Raw genomic sequence first — 6098 nt, forward strand, 5'->3', positions numbered from 1 at the left:
ACTATAACTGGTGATAGAAGACTGCCAGTAACTAGCTCAAAATCTGTGGTTATTTTGTAATTCTTCGTTCTGTAAAAATCCATATTGACAATACAGCCTCAGTTGTTAAAGAGAGATTGTCAGAATGTTTTGATGGGCAATTCAATCTCAGGAGTTATTACTCATAGAACCAAAGTTCTCTATAAAATTTCTTGACAGCATTATGTCGAACAAGTCAAATATACCTGCAGACTCAATCCTGCCCACAGGCAACCAGTGTATAACCTTTACTTCGGAGGTATTCAACACCTAAAAATTATGAAGAAGAATTCTGTTCTCTTCCTATCACTTCTCCCAGTGAATTTCATTTCAAATCCACAGGTAGCATCAGGAAAGGCTGGGGAATTTCTCTACTGTTATTTGATTAAATATGTTAATTTTTTTATGTCAGAGTGATATAGTCATTATTCTAAAACTAATGTGATTAGCTTTCAACAATGGTGACATGTTGCAATAGAACGGGTCCCAAATTAAGAATTGATGAATTCAGAAACATATACACACAATTCAAAATGCAGTTGATTGATCTGGCTTCCACAGGATCTTTGAAAATGAGAGCAGAAGTCACTGGGGATGAAGGATAAAGTAAATTCTGTTGGCCCACCACAAATACCATACAGCTCTGTCTCCCTTCAGATAGGTTTCATTTCTGGATTGTAAATCCCTTAACTGATAGAAATTATCATTGTACTGGAGGAAGGCATCATTCCTTAGCCTTTGGGGAAAGGAGATTTGATTTCATTGTCATACTTATTAGAAAACAAACTCTAAAAAAAAGAAAAAAAAAGAAAACTAACTCTATTTAACATCATTATCAACAGAAACTAAGTGCTAAGTACATACAGATGACGCCAATAGGAGTCATAAAATAGTCATGGACTAATAGCTTTAAACCAATCCTTTCTAAATGTGTAATCTAAAATTCAAAATAGATATCATTTTCATTAGTGATAATTTTGGTACCTCATCCCTTTTCTCTAGACCCAAGGTCGATACTTTAGAATAGAAGAGATTTTGTGGGTAGGGAGGTCATGGAATTCTTCTTTCCATGAATGTTAAATCTCATGCTCAAGTAGTAGTATGTATTTCTACTCTTAAACCTTCATAATTAAAGTAGGAGGAAAACTCTGGATTATGTACTATGATACGATGACCCTTGTAGAGCTTTAGTCTAACTATATATGCTAAAAAAAAAGTTGCAATGAAGATTTTCTGCATTCTGAAGGAAAACTCTTCTGGGTTTAAGTGATCTTTTCCTGACATGTTTTTCTTAATATTTAACCTGAACCTCTTACTGTTTTGGTTTAATTCCATTTATCCTGGCTCATTCCCCAGTGGCCACACTGATGGAAGGTAATGCTACCTCTGGAGACAAAATTGTAGTCCCAGATAGCCAGGTTTATCAAAGGTACAAATGCAGAAAAAGAGATAAAGCAAAATATCTCAGGAGCTCAAAAATGGTTCAAAATGTGATATAAGTGACATCACACAGTTAGTATTTTAGGAAATGATGCAAATAAATAAAAACCCTAAGTGTTTCAATGGAGGTAAGTAAATTTTTAAAAACCCAAGAAAATAGAAGTGAGAAGTTATTTACTTGCATAAATCAGAACACTTTACAATAATTCCCAGAAATTTTACTAGATTTGATTCTTAAATTGGTCATCTTGAAGTTTTTAAGGAGGCTGTGGAAGGAGCTATGAGAACCAGAATGGTTTCCCTGGGAATAACTCAAGGGCAATGAGCTTAGATTTTATTTTCATTTTACAGAGTTTCTAGACAGATGGACTAAAGAAATCTATAATTATTTAAAATTCTCTAGCTTACTTCTACTTGGGATACTACAAGAATGGTGAAGAATAAAAGAAAAAGAAGGTAAGAAGAAAAATAATAAATTAAATATGGGATATCTTGAGATATTCAAGTAGAAATATTAGGTAGAGCATAGAATATGATGCTTAGGAGAGAAGTTCGGGCTGGGGAGCACTATTTGGAAAACATGGATGAAAAGGAAGAAAAAAATTGGATCATGGAGTGTCAGTGTTAGAAGAAAAATATTTCAAGACCATGGTAGCAAACTGTTTAACGGTGCTAGGTTGAGATGAGAAAAGTTTCTATTAGGTTTGGAAACAGGATATTTCTCTAATTAGATGCTATGGAAAAAAGTTCTAAGCGTAATTTTCTTTTACCTTATTTGCAACGTCAGTTTCTCAGCTTTACCTGCAACAAGTACAGTGTAGTTCTGCTAAAGTTAATACTAGGTCCTTTTATTGCAAAATATCATACACTTGCCTGGGGAAAATTCACACCTTAATTATTTTGAGAAATCCCCAAGGATGCTGACCTTATCTGCAAATCAGTACTGGCATTCCTTGCTACCATTAGGGATGGAAACCCACCACAGCTAACATTATGAAACATGACTGCTGCACCCAGCCCTGAAGATTGGATTGTTAGTGTCACTTTTGGGAGAAGAGAGGCAGATAGCTCCTTCTGCTGTATTCCGTGGGGAATATGCTGTGATAGAGCTGCTTGTTCGTGAAAGCATACAGAATGTAGTGAGGCAGCCCATTGTATCTGCAGAGTGCACACCTGTCTTCAGGATTGCTGGATTAGTATGGGCTATGCTATCCTTTCTATTGCTTTAGCCAAATAGAATACCTCTGTGGACTACCATCTACACCAGTAATGGTGAACCTTTTAGAGCTTTTGATGGTAACAGTCGCCTTTGGCACACATGCCGTAGGTTCACCACCACTGACCTACAGTTTTCCTTCCCTTTTTGGAAGTCATAGATTCAGGGCTGATTTCTCATTATCTTTCCAGCAATCTTTTCTGCCATGCTTGTCCATCTGACATATGTAAATGTGACAGAAATGCAGTAGAAGCCAGGGATTGTGTTTCTTCTCCAACCCAATCTGCATCACAGAAATACTCATGTTCCTTTGCAAATTAGTTGTTACAAATGAGGAAAATAAAGCCTACACAATTTCACCAGCATAGGAGTACTATAATTTACCCATCTGAGACACTTTGTTACATCCATTTATATCAGGCTCACGATGTTTGAAGGGATTCTAACATCCATTTAAAAATAAAATAAAACATTATTTAATTTCTCCGAAGATACTCAGCACAATAGTCAGATGAGACAAAAAGAGACTTGACTGACATCAAGCCTATGTCGCTTTGCAATAGGAGTTTTATTGAGGTATAATTGTGATGCAATAAATTACACACATTTAACACAAATTTGTATAAGTCTTCACATATTATACACTAATGAGTCTATCACCACAATCAGGGAAATGGGCATATTACATCACCAACAGCTTTCATTAAACCTTTCCTTTTGCCTCTCCTGGTCTTTGCTCTCTTTGTTCCAGGCAAATAGTCATCATTTTCCAAAACTATTGATAAGTTTGCACCTTTTAAATTTTGTAAAAGTAAACATTTATTGTATGTACTTTTTCTTCTGTTTCCTTTTTCTGCTCACTATAAATGAGATTCATTCATATTGTTTTGCATAGTAATAATTTATTCATATTTTATAATTGTATGGATAATGGAATATTTACTAATTTATGAATTAATGAAATTTTGGGTTGTTTCCACTTTGGGACCACTGTAGATAAATTCATTATGAACATTCATGTGTAAAACTTAATATTTTTATAATGCTATGCTTTCATTTCTCTTGGTTAATAAAGTAGGCACATGTTTAAGAAACTGTGGAATTGTGATTTTGAAGTGGCTTTCATCATTAGTGCTGAGAATTCCAATTCCTCCACATTCCCACCAACATGTGTTATGACCAGTCCTCGATATTAGCTATTTGAATTGGCTTGTTCAGTTATCTCATTCTCATTTTTGTATTTTTCTAGTGACTAATATCATTGAGAGTCTTTTTGCGTGTGCTTGCCTATTATTGTGTCTTATCTGGTGAAATGTCAATTCAAATTTTTGGTCTATTTTTTACTGGGTAGTTTGATTTCTTATTGGATTTTAAGGGTTTGTAGGAAATACCATCCTTTACTGGATAGGTGATTTGTAAATTCTTTCCATCAAGCTCTGTCTTACTTTTCATTTTCTTAACAATGTCTTTCAAAGAGTAGGATTGTTAATTTTGATGATGTTCAATTTATCAACAGTTTTTTTAAATGAATTTTTGTCTTTGCTGTTTAACTACTAAAATTATGTTATCTTGGGGTCACAAAGTATTTTTTTCTCATATGTTCTAGTTTTCTGTTTTAGGTTTTATATTTAGATATAGACTCCACTTGGAACAGCCCTTTTAAAAATAAATTTCACAGTTTGTTAAAAAGATTAACTCTATTACATTGAATTTTCCTTTGTTTCTGTTCATGTAAGTAGACTGAAATTTCCATTCTTTTCTTTTGATCTATGCGTTTCTATTTTAGCCACTGTCCTGTTGTCTTGATGATGAAATGTTGTTTTGTTTTCTTTTGTTAATATAAGTTTTGAGTTCTAGTATGGCTTCCCTAACAACCTTATTATATTCAAAATTGTTTGGGATACTCTATCTCTTCAGTATTTCCAGAGGACTTTTACAGTGATTTCATCAGTTTCCTCTAAAGAAAAGGTCTTCTAAAAATTTGATCATGATAGCATTACACCTACATGTTAACATAAGGCAAATGAAAATCTTAGTAATATTGAGTCATCTAACCCATGAAAAATAGTTATCTTTTCATTTCAGTTTTCTTCAATTTCTCCAGGCAATTTTCATCATTTTTAGTTTATAGATTTTGTGTCTCTTTTGTTAAATTTTTCCCTAAATTTCTTACATCTTTGGATATTGTTAGGAATAGGATTTTTAATTTTATCTGACTGTTGTTTGTTAGTATAAAATAAGAAAATTGGATTTTGTATAGTCAATCATAGAATTTGCAGAATCACTAAACTTACTAATTCTACTATTTTTTTAGGCATTCTGTATATTTTCTATATAGGTCATAATGTCTGTGAATAAAGTGTGTCACGTCTTTCTTTGCAATTGAATGCCTGCTATGTCTTTTTCCTGCTTTATTACACTGGCTAGAATTTGTACTATAAATCCTTCATTTACTTATTTGACAAAAGCTCTATTGCCTATTATATATTAGTCATAATTAAAAGTGTGATAAAAATAGCATGAATGAAACAAGCAGGATCCATGCTGCCATGAAACTCAAAAGTTTATTCAGTTGTTTTACAAATTAGATGTATTTGAATATGAGTGTTAATAATTGTAAGAAATAGCTAGTAAAATTAGGTATGTTTAACCTAAAGAATAACAGACAAAAGAAAAAAAAACAATTCTATCTTCAAATATGCAAAGAACTAGCTCACAGAGAGGATTAATTTTTGTTCAGTGTAATTCTAGAGGACTCAACTAGGATTTGTGAAAGTTGAGAAGGAGAGAAATTTAAAAACTTGCTACCACAAAAACTATTTGATATTGAAACAAACTGCCTCATGAGAGTCCATCTGAGAGACTAGATTGCGTTTATTGGATATTCCAGAGACATCATTCTTAGGTAAGGGGTGGCCAGAGCCATTTCTAAGTTGGATAATCTGAAATTCTATTGACACAGAGGTGGATGGGAGAAGATTCTTGCTTATTTATGTTTACAATCTCCTTTGAATGTGAAGCAGATTTATGTTCCCCATGAAAAACAAAAATTACATTATGGTTCAAAGCATCAAATGAAGATATTTACAAAGTAGGATGTAATTAATGGAGCTATAAAAGGTAGAAGCTATATATTGAAAAAGAATTGTCTAGATCTTTACTGTCAGTTCAAATATGAAGTAAATTGCAGAGGACTGTAATACTGATTTTGTCCAAAGCAGGCTGGAAAGAGTTCACCCTGCAATTGGCTTTTTTATAGAAGTGAGTCCGGCTGAAGCCTAAGTGCCCAGGTCAGAGTAACTTGTACCCAAATTCCGTTCCCACAACTAAACCTTCAGAATAGAAGGACGATGTTCTAATCACAGCCATATATTTTGTCTATTCTGTTCCTAATTTGAGAATGCTTTGTCTTGCCCTTTATGGG

The sequence above is a fragment of the Heterocephalus glaber genome, unplaced genomic scaffold (assembly GCF_053883595.1).
Source record: "Heterocephalus glaber isolate CG9 unplaced genomic scaffold, H.glaber_assembly_v1.0 deba00001662, whole genome shotgun sequence".
NCBI lineage: Eukaryota > Metazoa > Chordata > Mammalia > Rodentia > Bathyergidae > Heterocephalus > Heterocephalus glaber.